Below are 16,866 nucleotides of genomic sequence, written 5' to 3' on the forward strand. Positions count from 1 at the left end.
ATTTCTCCTCCTCCTTAGTTAAAAGTGAATTACTAAGGATCACTAGCTTACCACCTTCTTTTTCAAGGAAAGCATATTTTAAATAAGGTGGGAGTTTCTTTAATTCCAAGTTCTGTAGATGATTTCTCAATGATTGATTGAATGAATCACTTCCTTCAAGTTTAAGACTCTATAAATAGCTAGAGCCTTAGATTTATTCCTAGCATCTAAAAGCAGGAGGATAATTAGTTGGACCATAACTTGGAACTAGTTTCCACTTAATCTCAAGGCAATGAAATAAGATGAATGATTAATACATCCAACAACAAACATAAACTAATTTACAAACATGTAAATAAAGACATACTTTGATTGATAAAATAGTACAAATTCAAGAGAGTTCAAAAGGTTGTATCAAATCTCAAGATAAAAGAGTTTAGCTCCTCATGGTGGTTGTAAACAATACATAACTTAGAGTAGTCATTGTTATCTTATGCTCTCTAACGATATACAATGAATACTAAGAAAGAGATTTACAAAGCTCCTAGACTAGCCTAAAAATTTCTCTATAAGTGTTTATCCAAAAAGATCTGCAAAAGGCTCTTTCAAAACAAAGGTGCAACTATATTTTTATAAACTGCCCAGAGTGATGCTCAGCTACACACATGTGGCTCAACAGTAGAGGTTTCCCTTCCACATTGGTTTGCTATACAACCCAACCTCATGCTCTGCTGCTCAGCTCCTGAGGTAACTTCTCTAAGAAGGAGTCTCCATGGCTCAACTACAAGTTTGATATTTGCTTGATTAATCAATAACATTAAAATTTAATTAAATTTGTACTACATATCTATAACAACTTCATTATTGTTAAGAAAGTAACCAATAGATTAGTAAGGGTAAAGATAACCCAAAGTCGTCTCTCAATGAACTCAAAATTGATTTCTAACAAATTAGTTCTTATAAACAATATACAGAAGGGGTTAGTCAAATAAAAACAATAAAAGAAGGTAAAGATAAATAAAATTAATAGAATATTAAATGATAAAATAATAAATGAAATAAATAAATAAAATTGCAATAAAATAAAAGGAGATAAACACAATAATAAAGAAAATAGGTTTATTCTACTACTTTTTCAAAATATGATTCATTGTTGGTTTTTAAAAAATTATTGTTATTGATTTCTTATCTAAGATTTCAAATTAATAAATGTAACTTTTCAATTAATTTGTAGACATCCTTACTTTTAACAAAACTAACTTCTCAATCAAAAGCAAGCATATTTCAAATTAATCATAGAATGTTTAACCAAAGTAACTTCTCAAATAAATATCATTATGTCTCGACATGGTTATTATTTTACCTCTTATATATAGTAAAAGAATTAAGTAACCAAAGTAACTTCTTGATTAATTCTAATTTAAGTTTTCACCTTTAATCAAATTAACTTCTCAATTAAAATTTAAAACCCTTTAACACATATGATTATTATGCTAGGTAGATTTAATACCATGCGAACTTGTTATAATGTAAAAATCATTACTTTTACTTAATTAAAATTTAAAATAATAGATAAAAATAAATCACAAAAAGAATCATAAGAATAAACAAATTTGTTCTATCTAACTTCATAATCCAATTAAGAAATTATAGTAGAATCAACCCTAGAGATTTAACACTTCATGGAAGGTACAAATAACATATAAATAGAAGAAGAATGATGGGGAACGTGGAAAAAAGAAGAGGGTGTGGAGAAGGAGTGTTGGCTGAAATTAGGTCCCTGAAAGTGTTTATCAACTCCTTTGATGTGTTTCCCTAAGTCTCTTTATATAGAACTAGGGTTAAGCCTTTTTCTACCATTTTTGCTACTGTTATCTTCTTCTTGTTAATGTGATCTCTTCTAATTATCTTTGAAATGAATTGAATATCTTTAAGATTTATTTTATTGTTGTGAAAATTTAAAAGTATTTAAGAAGACCTTGTAAAATTTAAAAAGATTTAATAGTTATTATCTTTTGATGTTTTATAATATAATTAAATAAGATAATTATTTAAAAATATCAAATGATATAGTTAAAAATGTTTCTGTCCCACATTATCTTTTATCAAATATATTTTTGCATTATCAAAGCCTTTTTGTGGAAAAAAACAAGAAAAACCATTTAGTCCAATTTTTGTTACTTGTTCCTCTTTCTAGCTTAGTCAAATTGAGTTTGGCTCAACCAAACTAGTTTTTCAAGCAAACATCATTTCTTTACTTTTTAATGTTTTTCTTGTCTTCTTCTTGCAATGCTTGACTTAATTCTTATAGTTTAGCGAATTTAAGAGCTTAAACTTCATTTCAGTTGTCTCAGAATATTCAAAGAACATTATGCCACTAAAAAGATATTTTTAAGGTGTTTTTATATCTCAAATTCATTTAGTTATCTTAGAATAAATCCTAATTAAAACAATATTTTAAGCACAAAAACCAATTAAGAAACCAAGAATAAAAGTTAAATGAGTTATAAATTTGCACCTTTAATAACCTTTCAATGTTCTTCCATGGAGTTTATCTTCTCCAACATCTTTTTCAAGATTCTATAATCCTCTTAAGCACCACATCAAAGTGTAAAGATTTAAAGGGATAATAAAATTGTTGATATTAAAGAAGACTTTCAAAGTCTTAAGATGTTTTGATGATGTTTGAATATGTTGATGAATAATTAAGCTTTAAAGCCGGCTTTCTTTAATCTTTATTCTTTTTGTCTATTTAATACAAGGTATTCATTATAACTTTCAAAGATCAATACATTGCCGTATAAAAAATACAATTTCTTTTTCTAAAACTAAAATCAAGCATAAAATGGATTTCAGCGTCTTTAATAAATTCTTATATAATAGATTAAATTAATTTTAAGAGATTTTCATAATAAAATAATTAATATATAAATTAAATGATTAATTAAAACAAAGAGATGTGTGAGACCTTAATGTTTCTTAATCTTTGAACAAAATAATTGATTTAGAGTTTCCCTGATCGATTAAATCATATTTAATTAACGGAAATCATACTTAATCTATTAAAATAAAAAATAATCTATTACCTCTTATAGACGTTGCAAAAATTTTCAAAATACAATTAGAATAATCGATTAGGAAGTTGATTTAATTGATACTAGAAAATGTTATTTATTTGTGGTTTGAAAACTCTATGTAAATAGAAATTCACTATAAATCTTTTATATAAGTTATGCAATCATGCAAGAGTGAATCACACTAATCTTCTCTAAGCTTTTGCAAAATTCTCAAGTGCTTTCAAAGATGTAAAAGAATTCAAAGATTGCATTGATTTTACAAGAGTCTTAGTGGTGCTTATGTTGTGGTAAACTTTTTCATTTTGTTTTCTCAGGTGTGTTCCAAGTTTAATACTTGTGTTGTTTATTTGATTGTGGATTCCAATAGTATTTTTGGATTGTTGTTATGTTGGACGCTTTCCGATGATTTTTGTTTTCTTAAAACAAAGAGTTTATAAGGCTAAGATCTTCTTGGATAGTTAACGAGCAAATAAGGTTAAAATCTTTTTAAAGTGGTTCAAGAGTGGATAGACATATATCCTCTTTAATATCCAAAGTTGATTGAGGGTTGACGTCCTCTTAGTTGTGTTTAGGATTGGGCAAAAAATATTGTACTACAGTTAATTATACTATATTATACTAAAAAGAACTGAACCATTTTTACTATAACTTATGGTTTAGTTCTTAAAATCTGAACTTAAAAAATTTTTGGTTCGCAATTAACTGTAGTGTCTTTGTGGTCAAGTTAGTTTGTTTGTTAGGTTGAGAGGATGATTCTATCTTTTCTTTTATATCTTCATTTTTTATACATTATCAAAATTACATTATCTTTTTCTTAAAATATCTTCAGTTATACCTTCATTTTTTATACATTATATTTTTATTTTTTTATTTGGATCTAAAAAATTTAAAGTTATCTTGTAAAATATTAATTTTTTAAAATATATATTTTAACACAATTTATTTAAAATTTTATTTTAGGAAGGTCAAATTATTATTTTTTCATCAAAATTTATATATTTCAGATTTAGTTTTAAATTAATATATTTTAATTTTTTAAAAATAATGTAAAAATATTTGTAGATATTTATAAATATCCAGTATAAAAAAGACTATAAATATCTTTTTACGGATATTTATCAAATAAATAATAAATATTTTTAAATCAACTGTGTAATATATATATATAAAAATTAAAGCACTAATAATGTACCACAATATAAATTGTATTTTTAAGTACACATATTTTTAAATACATTTAGCTAATATTTTTTCACAACTTATTTCATTTGGAACATTACTACATTTTAAAATAATTTTTGTCATCTATTTACATATATAATTTATATTTTGGTTAAAAAGATTAATGAAATGTAAAAGAACCGGTAAAATACACAACATATATGTCCAAGGCTTCATGAGAGGGACAATTAGTAGTTCAATTCAGTTTATATTGTTGTTTAGTATACTTTACAATTCAGTTAGTAGTTCAGTTCAATTTATATTATAGTTTAGTATAGTACAGTTCAGTCCAGTTTGATAAAACAAAAAACAGTTCAGTTCAATTTGTCTGAACTATTTTACAGTTCGGTTCAGTTTAAACAAATTAGTTTTAGCTCAGTACAGTGTTTAGGAGTAATACAATACAGTACAATTTGATTTACCCACCCCTAATTGTGTTATCCTCTTAAGTTAATCAAGATTTTATTTGTTGTGGTCTTGAGTTTGTAATTATAGGTTGCATTATATAAACTTTTTTTTTTTTATGATGAAACCAATTTTTCTAAGCTTGTAAAGACTAAGACTGGATGTAGGATCAATGGTGATCTGAACCGTATAAATTTATATGTGTTCTTCAATATTATTTATCTATTTTTAATTTTATTTTTCAATTAATGTATCAGTTAGAATTCAAGAAAGTTGCATTTTATTTTTTCTAATTTGTGAAATATTTAAAAAAAAAAAGTTTCTTTTAGCAAATTATTTTAAAACTAAGTCACCCTCATTAGTTTAACAAATTCTATCTTATTTTTTAACAATTTGGTACCAAAGTTGGTTTTTGAACAAATCCTAAAGTTTTTTTTTTTTGTTAAATGACTTTGCTAAATTTGTTTTATAAAGATGTTGAAATCATACCCCTTTGTTTTTATAGAGAAAACTTATGAAGTTGGAAAAATAATGAATTATTTTATGGAATTTTTTAAAAACAAAGATTGAAATAGTATTCTACCTACAATTTGCAAGATGAAGTAAAGCTCAAATAGAAGCAAGGGTAAAAAAAATATCATCTTTTCCACAATAAATATAAATATCTTGATAAAATATTTATCTTGCAAAGTGTTAAGTAAATGTGGACAAATCTAGAAATGATGCATAGAGATAAAGAAATTTATTTTGATAAAGACCATCGTACAACAAGTGCAACTACAGAGGAAACATGTTATGTATTTAGATAAAACCATATGCTATATGTCAATTATAACCATAATCAATGTAGAATGTAATATTTTTTGCATCGATTTATATCCTAGTTGACACAAAAGATTAGTTGTGTTCCTTCAACAACTTATGTTAAGTGGTCATTTTTTACATCACATGTATTATTTGCTTCAATTATATAAGTGACATTATTTGATAAAAATGATTGACATAAAAATATTATTTTGTACTAGTTTGGTTATTGTTATGAAAACAATAGTGACTATAATGATAACAATAAAAGTGTAGTGATAATAATATTGTAATAGTTGTTGTAATTTAAATTATGTAATTATTAAATTATAATAATAGTAACAATAATAATAACAATGATAAAAGGATGGAAAAAGTATATGTAACAATGGAAGAAATAGTGATGGTCTTTATAATAATTATGGAGGTTTTTATGTTGGTTTCCCAACTTCTCCTAAAAAAATTATACTAATAACTTCTCTACTATTTCTCTTCAACCAAATACATGTTTTTATTCTATTATTTTTAGTCTTTCTTTTCTCATATATCTTCTTTCACTCTAGTGTACGTAATTTCTCTCTTTCAATCAAACAAACCCTAAAACTTTCTCTCCACTTAATTCAGCATATTGGTAAGCATCAAAATGCAAATGAATAATAAAAAATACAATGATTATGATTTGTGTTGTTTCAGCACCTGTATGTTTTATCTCTTGACTATGATATGTTAAAAATATTTTTTAACAATTTTTTGATAATATATTTAAAATAGATCAACCACGAACTACCACATAGACTGCTATAAGTTATCAAAAAGAAGTTATTAGAAAAACATTTTCATTTATCTCTCCCAATAATCTTTATTCAAATTAGGGTTGGAGATAATCAATGAGAAGCTTTAAATTTTGTTATATTTAATTAGGGTTTCCATGCTTCATCATATGTGAGTACTTATGGTTCAAAAGAAAGAAGGAAAAAGTTTTAGGTATCTTTAGTGATAGAATAAAATTGTACAATGCAAGAAGTGGTTGAGATTGAACGAAAATGGAGAGTCATAATGCATAGATATGATGTATGATGGTACACATACAAGTCAATGACCATTTTGCATTTGTTGCTTAATAGTTTGTACTTATATTCTGCAAGTGGTCCTTGGCTTTTGATGCATAGTAATTACAATGTGTTTAGTTCTAACAAAATAGGTGAAATTAGTACAATGTGGAAAAGGTACAAAAACAAAATTTTCAATTATATAAACAAAAGTATAGTTCATCCATATATGGTATTTCACCTCAAATTAATCTTGTTTAAATGGGAATAAAATTTAATTAAAGATCATTTCTGTCAAAGATTCAACTTAAATAATGTTCTAAGACCAAAAATCTGATTTTTTTTTTTTATTTTCTTTCTCTTCATTTCAACAACCAGTATTTTTGCTTTATTATATGTTTTTCATCTCTTTTAGAACCACTTAAATAGAATATCATAATAGGTAAATGCAATGACCTCAAATGGAATAAATGCAGAGAAAGGGAAACTAAAATAAATGTATTATTTTCAATACATGTGAACTCATCTGGTGCAGTTGTTTTCCCTTTTTATTTTGCACCAACTGTCTTTGGGTGCAGTTATCATTCATTGTAAAGAAATGTTTTTTTTTAGTATCTTTAATATTTCAGAAAATAGTGCACAAAGAATACTTTTGTGCACACAATAAACCATATTAATTATTCTAGAATTTAAAATAATAAAATAATTTTCGTGATATATAATTTGAATCCATATTATTGTTATTAGATTATATCTTTTAACATAGAAACTAAAAAGAAAAGTAGTATGTATGAAAGTTAAAAGGGGTCATTTTTAAGTATTGTTGGTAAAGATAAATTTGTAGGAGTGAATGAGTATTTTTATTTCAAATTTATAATAAAGATTTAATATTTTTTTAGTTTTAGAAAAGAAAAAATTAAAGAAAATTTGGAAAGGAAGAAAAAGAAAGAGAAGGAAACGAGAATTATTTAATAAGTTGTTATATGTGAGAGGGAATTTTATTTTGACTAATTGTAGTTTTTTAATCTTTCAGCTATACGGATATAAGGGTCGTTTTTATTAGTTAATAGGAGAAAATTTAAGGTAGATAAAGAATGAATATTTTGTTATTTAAAAGTTATAAAGATAATATAAAATTATTTTTTTTTATTCATTTAAAATTTTTTATCTCTCTAAGTTATACATATTTTTTTTAAGAACATGCGATAGTTTGATAGTTTGAACGTGTGTCATATTCTTTGGAAATGGATATGAATAGCCAAATCATATGGCAAAATTTAACTCTTTAATTTATATAAAACCTAATTATTGGAAACTAATGACCTAATTATTGGGATTAATTATAGGAGAATGATTTTGAACCTAATCATAAAAATCTATTGATTAGTTAAGGAGAATAATTCTTATTCTATCATATATATATGAACTGAGAGGTTTATGACGTCTAGACTACTCTGGAAATCATCAAAAAGAATTTGAGATAAATCTTTGATAAATACATCAACTATTTAGTGAGGGTAAGGTACATGAACATGCTTAATCTCATATTACTTTTTTACAAACAAAGTAAATATCCATCTCAATGTGTTCTGTACGTTGATGTTACATAGGATTTTCAAATAAATAAATAGTACTAACATTAACATAGTACATAAAAGTAGCCTAAGGAAGTGGAAAATGAAGTTTCAAGAGAAGATTACGGAGCCAACAAAATTTATAAACAACATTGACAACATCTTCCCATTCAGCCTCTACATTAGAACAAAAGAGTGTATGTTGGCATTTTGAAAATCAGGAAATGAGGTTATCACCAAAAAAGACACAGTAACCACATGTGGAACGTCTAATTTCAAAACAATCTCCCCAATCAACATTAGTATAAGAAATAAGTTTCTCAATATAGGTCATATAAAGATGGAAACCAAAGTATAAGGTACCCTGAACATATTGCAAAATGTGTTTTAATGCTAGCATGTGCTCGGTGGAGGGGCTTGCTTGTGAAAACGGACTTGTTGAACGACATATAAAATGTCAGGGCGAGTGAAGGTGAGATATTGTAAGGCATTGGTAAAACTCCAGTACAAAGTGGAATCCTTGTATGGTGTGTCGGAAGATGTACTAAGCTTCTGCTTGGTTTCAACCAAAGTAGCAAAAGGATTGCAAGAGGTCATGTTGACGTGTGCAATGACATCACTAACATATTTTCTCTAATTTAGGAACAGGTCACATGTATGTCTTGTTATAACAATTCCAAGAAAATAACTCAAGAAACCAAGATCCTTCATAGCAAATTTAGAGACAAAGAGTGTCATGATAGACTTTCGAAGGTCATGGAATGAGGTGATGAGAATGATATTGTCAACATAGAGAAGGATGTATGTATATCATAACCATGTCGATAGATGAAGAGAGAGTGATCTGAAACACTATGTTGGAATCCAATGATAGAAACATAGTCACCAAAACACTAATATAAAAAAAAAAAATTTCTCATGCAACAAACGTGATCAGGGTGAAGAGGATCACAAAAACCAAAAAGTTGATGAATAGTTTCATGTATATTTTAAACTTTAATATATTTTAATCTCAAAACTTAAAAAATAAATAAATATAATATTTTTTAATTGTTAAAGAATGTTTCAAACTATTATTTTAATTGAAATTTATTAAAATGGTACAAATAATTCAATCGTCATCTTAAAACACATTAGACATATCAATAAGAATTAACATAATTAAGTATTAAAAATTATTTGTTATTTTTAATATTTGAAAATAAAAATATAAAGACACAATTAAAAAAGACTAAAAACATATTTAAGACTGATATATAATTTAAATACTCATTTCGTTAAAAAGTTAATTTACGTATTTAAATATGTGTTTGGAATGAATTTTAATCATAATATAAATTACATAAAAAAAAGTATTATATTTAAAATAAAAAAAATAAGGTGAGAATGTGGATAGAAACTGAACCTTATTAACATACCCCACTTGGATCTTGAAGATACATGATGTAGTGTGAAAGGACCTTGACTCTCTCTCTCTCACATATAAGTGTCAAGTTCAGGCTTAGGTTTAGGCAAATGTCCCTGTTTTAGGTACTTCATAAATACTGTTTTTTGAATTGCCACTTTCATTTGCTTAAGATATGATTTTCAAAAATTTTGTTCTTGGTGTTGCTTTTTATTCTTATATCAAAATATATTGAATTTAATATTTTAAGATATATTAAAAAAAATAAGGATTTATATGTTTGTTATTCAAATAAATTAAATCATAAATTATCTCATCTCTAAATTTTATAAAAATCATATAAAATATTTTTTAATAAACGACATGAAAGTTATGCTATAATTAAATGTAATTTTTTAAAGTATAAAAATAATATAATTTATAATTTAGTTTGAAAACTAAACACAGTTTTCTTATACTAGTTTAAAAGGAAACCTAAAAATTAATATATTAAAATAAATATATTTTAAAAACACATCAGATCAAATCCAGCAAAAATATTTATATTTAACTTTGAAACCCTCAATGGATAATTGGATTTTGATAGCTTCCAATCACTTTTAATGAGATTCCAGAAACCTAACAAAAAAACCTAACATTTAGTTTAATTGTCTATATGATCACCAAAATATCCATGCTTCATTTCCTTTAATTTGGATTTTGTTTTTCTGGTATTGGATAATTTATGTGCTATTAGATATTTTAATATATTAATTTCCAAAATTGAAGCCATGAAACTCTATGAAAATAATTTTGTTTATCAAAAAATAAAATAAAAAAAAAGTGAAAGAAAAAGAAAATTTGGTAGGGAGAATCACGAGAAGGGTAGCAGTTTGAGTGTGAGGAAAACCCAAAAGTAGAAGATGAGTTGTGAAGTTCGTGAGCGAGTTGTCACAAGATGGAGAAAAGCACTAAACACGAGACAAATAACAATTTTCACAAAGTGAAAAAACATTTTATGTCCTTTCAATTACTACACAGTCCACCGCTACCATCTGATATCATGTTATACGATTTAAATCTAATTCAATTCTACAAAATCAATTTGTAAGATATTATTTCACAGTGTGTGATAATAGAAATTGGATAGTCCAATAACGGTCCGACAACATATGGAACAGAAATGTCTAAGAAATAAGAATATCGTTAGAATATCATATTAGAAAATGGATTTAGGTCTAACTCAATTCCATAAAACTGGCGAGGTTTCCATCTCACTTATATATTATAAATTGATCTTATCTCTAGTCGATGTAGGACTTTCAACATTTTGTACGAACTTTAACATTCTCTTTTTCTTAATAAATTATGTGTCTCATTATTTTAGTATCTTTGATAAATTGATTTAGACAATGAGAAACGAAAAGTAAGATAAGATCCTTAATAAACAAAGTACCAAATTTGATTTAATGTTGTTGTAGAAATTTGGTTGTAAGAAGAGAAGGGTCCATACGATGCACTGAAATTGGAAAGAGAAAAGATAGGGGTGTCGTGGATGTGTGGTCTAAGTGACATGTGAGGTTGTCACATACATACTATTAGGATTGCACAGAAACAGGTCCAACACCATAAAGGCGTGGACACACAAGAATCTAAATCTTAGGCATGTTGGTTTGGTGGTGTCAATATGTGTGTGAGAGAGAGAGTCATGGAACTCATAATTTCTATCACAATATCCCACTAAAGCCTAAAATCCCACTAAAGCCATACAAAAGTACCTTCATCATTTCCTCATTCCTCTTTCACTTTGCCTTTTGCTCTCTTAGTGGAAACTCATGGTCAACAATATTTTCTAGCCTACGTCTCCTCAAACCCTATAAATCATTCTAAAATATCAATTATCATGCAAAAGATAATCACACACAGACTTCTTTTATATATATGTGTACTAAAAATTTGCATGTGAAAACCACACCAAAAGAGTGTTGAATACCAGAAATTTCACTTCCTAAAGAGTCTTCTGATTTTTCTTGTTTCTATATCAACCACACGACTTATACTTATAGATGCGTATCCAAATTCATCATTTCATACTACCGTTTCAATGGTCAATGCTAAACCTCTTCTTCTATGCATCTTTTCTTCTTTTATTTTTCGTTTTTATACAGTATTAAAAAATAGATTTTAAGTCTAACTTATTTCTGCAAAATCGGTTTATAAGATGAAGTTTGCACTTCACTTATATATTATAATATATAAATGAGGTGCAAACCTCACCTTATAAACCAGTTTTGTGAGTTGAATTAGGTTTAAAATTCACTTTGTATCAGAATCAAACCTATCTTAACAAGATCTATATGGACATTCTGCTCCACCTATTGTCGGACCATCGATTAATTCTACTCTCACACTCTGTGAAAGAAACGTATTAGAAGTCTCACATCGATTAGAAATAAGATCAATTTATAATGTATAAATAGAATATAAATCTAACTTTACAAGCTGATTTTATGATGTTGAGTTAGTCTTAATTTCACTTCTTAATATATCTTATTTTATAAAATCTAATTAGGTTTAAAATTTATTGAATGCTTCAAAATTCAGGTATATTTTTCTGGGAGTCTCTTTCCCACTTTTCTCCCTTTTTAGTTTCTTTTATGTTTTAATTTACTATGGAGATGAAACTTGTTACTTTGTTAACTAATCTGTCAGTGTCGTTTTCACGTGTTGAAAGCTACAGCCACACCACGAAGGCACTTTTTCTTCTATTTCTGTAAGTATCACTTTAATAATATTCTAATCACCTCGAAGAAAAGCATTTGCAGTTTTAGAAATTGAAGAAAAAATAGGCATTTCATAGACCCGTTTTAAGCCTTCACTTAATAAAATTTGACTACCAAAATTTTTAAAATATTTTTATCCTTACATATAAACATGTTGATTTAGAAAAAGTAGCATACCCAATTTGACCCGTAAATTCTTTTTAAAAAAAAATTAACTAATTTGATTAACTTTTTGGGTAGATAAACAAAAAAAAGTTTAACCAACAAAGCTTAAAACACTCCATATTTACATTTTAAAAGTACTTTATTACTTTCTAACAAAACTAACTTTTTCTATGCTCGGCTTTTAAAGTATCATTCTGAACATAAATTTGTATTTTTAACCTTAGGTTTCTAAAATCAATTTTACATCAATTTTAAACCAAACGGGTCCTAAGATAGTATTGCGAAAGAGAAGAAAGATAAGGGTTACTTCTTACACCATTCCATACTATTCTTTGCACTACCACATTTTTTTAAAATTTCAAAATTATTCTTTATGTTTTAAAAAATCCTACGCTCCTACTTTATTTCTTCAATAAATTTCAAAATTTGTTGAAGAAAAAATTCTTCAACAAATTTTGACATTAATAAAAGATTTTTTAAACTTTTAATGGATTTTAAAATTCATTAAAATTTTTGAAAAATCCTTCAACAGACGTTCTATAAGACATTTCAAGGTTGGATCCTAAAATACCTTCCAAAATAGTCATTTAGGAATATAAAAAATATTTCAAAAGGTTTCAGAATATTTTTTATATTTTAATTGAGTATTTCGAAATATAAAAAAAAATTTCAAAATAAGTGTTTCGAAAAACATTTTCAAATCTCGAAATATCTTCTGAAAATTTCTTTTTTATATTCAAAAATGGATATTCCAAAGGTGTTTTTCTTCAGAAATCTAATATGAAAAATATTAAAAATAAGGAGGCACAGAAAATTTTTATTATATTTTTAATGAAGGATAGTTTGGAGAGTACAACTTTTATGGGATGCAATAAAAAAAAAAAACTTTATTTATGTTTAATTTGGGCTTTTGGCCCGTAAAGCTTTATTTTTCGAGTGTTTTCAAAAAGTTCATGTTGAATCTCAATTCATTTGTTCCAGAAAACTTGTTATGGAACACTCCTTCCTTCCAGAAAACTCATTTTATAATATATCTTATATATTTTGTTAATAAATGGGTTTAAACTTAAACAAATTTTACAGATTGTAAGAATGATTCTGCTTATTTATATATTATCAATCGTTTTATTTCTTGTTAATTTTATATCTTTAACATTATTTTTTCACACTAAGGTAAAAATATATCTCAGTCATAGGATTAGACATTAATGATTGAAGATCCAATATCAGATAAAATAATAGATTTAACAAACAATCAATTTTTGTAGAATAGATTCTAACTCGAAATTCTGATACTATATTAAAAGATAAACGGTAAACTTAATTTAATCTTACAAAACGAACTTATAAAAAAAAGGTTTATATATATTTATTTATATGCTATAAAATTACCTTATTTATAGCCAATGTGAAATATTCATCTTATTTTGAAAATTTTGTTTAAAATTTTTTATTTCATAGTACCCATTTAGTTCTATAATACATTTATATATTTTGAAAAATTAGAAATCTTTATTTTAAAAACTCTGTTTTAGAAATATGTTTTAGAAATTCTAGAAAGATTTTTGTTGTAGCACTATCCACAATGATATTAAGGACATGTTTCATAGAGTTTCCAAGTTTCATGTCTTAACGTAGTGCGAGATGAGATTTCAAATCAAAAACCACACAAAGTTATGAAAGTTTTCATTCTCTACAAATGAAAAAAGAAGCTCGGTCTTCACAAACATCTTCATCAATCTCATTCTTTGGTAAAATTTAAAAACAGTTGAAGAGCCAACATAACTTCTATAGTTAACCATGAAAGTTTTTGTCTTTTGAATGCTTCTCTGTTAGGATTTTCTTTACATTTCAAATGATTCCTCACCCCACTTGTTTCAGCCAAATATTTAATCAAATCACTACAATAATTGCATTTAGTCTTCTTTTCATAATAAGTTTTTTACTTGGTAAAATGTCCCTACACATCTGACCAACTTTTATTATTTTCAGTTGACAATGTAGTGATACAAAAAGGTAAATAATCAATTCCAGAAATATTTAGTGTGAGAGAGTTTCTATAGTTAATATTTAAAATTTTCAAACATTGTTATTGATTGAAAACAGAAATGAAAGAAGCTAGTAAGAATTTTCGTCGCATATTATATCATGAAATAATTCAAATTGTTTATACAAATGTATTACTTTCTTAAAATTCTCCATTCATACACTATTAACTTATTTTGTATTATTTTAAATATTACTATTTCTCATAGGCATCTCAACTTTAAACTATCATTGATGACCAAAAGTTTTTGATAAACTATCAATTCCAAATGAGTTTCTGATAAACCGTGCAAACCACAATCATCCAATCTGTGCATTTCATGAAAAAGCCAAAACATGAATTGATTGTTTTTCGATTTTATTTATCCCTTTTAAAAGAAAAAAGAAAAAAAATTTCATCCTTTAGATGTTTTGAGAATACTTCTCCTTTAACTCAAAAGAAAAGCAAAATAATATCATCTTATAGGAGAGCTTTCGACGGTGAGCTAGCTTTTGCCAACTGCAAAACCTTTGACAATGTTGATTGAAAAAGAATTATGATAAGTGATATGATGATTGAAAAAAAAAATATGATGAAGAAAACAATTGAACAGAAACATAAACCTTCAATATTTAATTGTACTGAACGTATAATATGTTAGATTTATCCAAACTGAACTATTAAATAATATAATTAACTTTTAATGAAAATAATTTAAAATTTTGTAAGTATAAGACTGTATTAATAAAATAGTGTTATCAAAATGGGTTAGAACCCGTGAGTCAATTCGACTCATCACATATTTGAGTCGGGTTGGGTTTGAAAAAAATGAAATTTTTTTATACGGGACAATTTTCAACTCGGTTCATTTAGAATCTGACCCATCCGGAATAAATCCATGTTGAGCCGGATTGACTCGCCAACCACCCTAGTTTAATTTAATTATTTATTATTTTGTGTTTCAATGTTTTAGTTAACATTTTTTTTTATTGTATTTTAAATGGAAATAAAGAAAAAAATGTTTCAAGAGAGTAAAATATTATAAATTTATCCATTGAAGACTCTAATCTTTATCAATATTATAAACTTATTTATTTATTTTTTTGGTTTTGTTTTTATATTACATTTGAGTTATATGTTAATTTTTCTCATTTTGAATTGTCTTTAAAATTTAACATCATTTTAAAATAAAATTATTTAAATTTGAATTACAAAAAAAATGTATTTTTTTAGATTTAAAAAACATTTTTAATTAAATGAGTCAGTAAAATAACTCATTTAATCCACCAATTATAATAAATCAGATCCAATTCAAATCTTTTTAATTTTCTAATAAATAAATTAAATTATTCACTAAATAACTAATCCGTAATAAACACACCGACTCACTGTAATAATATAAAACTATATATATATAAAATACAATTTAAAATATTTAAGTTAATTATGTCCGATCCTAGTAACAAGTTAATATAGAAGTCTCCTTTTACAGACAGTAAAATATAATTTCTCTAACAGGGAAGACCTTTAAATATAAACATGAGCTAATGTACAAAAGTTCTTTTGAACACGATGTACTTTGATATTACTATAATATTTGGTTTATAAAATTATTTTTCTTCTTCTTATTATAATAGTCCCTAAAATATATAAATTATCATATCTAAAGAAACTAACTAGCAAAAACTAACTTCACTGACAAAAATCAATTTCAGATATTTATTTGTCATTTTTCCAATTTCAGTTACAACTATAAGGTTGTCTAATAAATTCAGATACTCAAATAACATTTCTTTGAATAAATTAAAATTAAATATTGTTTATATATATACATTTCAGGAAAGCTAAGAATATTAGTCAAATGATCTTATTTTGTGTAAAAACAAATCGAAGATTTATTGGGCCAAAGAAACACAAAAGGCCTTTGATTTTTACTTTATAGAAAAACTTCACATTTTACAGAAAATCATATTTTGACTTTGATTTCTTTTAAAAAAACTTATGATTGCACAATTTAAAAATTAAAAATACTTTTAAATATATAAATCTATAAATCAAATGAATTTCATATTTCTCAATTTGAAAGTTATTTTTTAATTTTAAATTATATAATTTAAAAATCTCTTTTTATTATTTAAATTATATAATTTGAAAGTATTTTTAAACTTTGAATTATACAATCTGAAAGCATTTCTTATTTTCAAATTGCACAATCTGAAAAGAACTAATGGAAAAAGATTTTATATGGAGATGCAGAAAGAAGAAGTGCATGTACTTCATTGCCTACATAGTGTAAATTAACTAAATTTCTTCTTAATTGTTTTACAAACTTCCTTATACCCTTCAAAAATTCTATTCCTTCCAAAAAAAAAAAATATTTTTAATTGAATTAACATTAC

The sequence above is a fragment of the Vigna radiata genome, chromosome 6, assembly GCF_000741045.1.
Source record: "Vigna radiata var. radiata cultivar VC1973A chromosome 6, Vradiata_ver6, whole genome shotgun sequence".
Classification (NCBI taxonomy): Eukaryota; Viridiplantae; Streptophyta; class Magnoliopsida; order Fabales; family Fabaceae; genus Vigna; species Vigna radiata.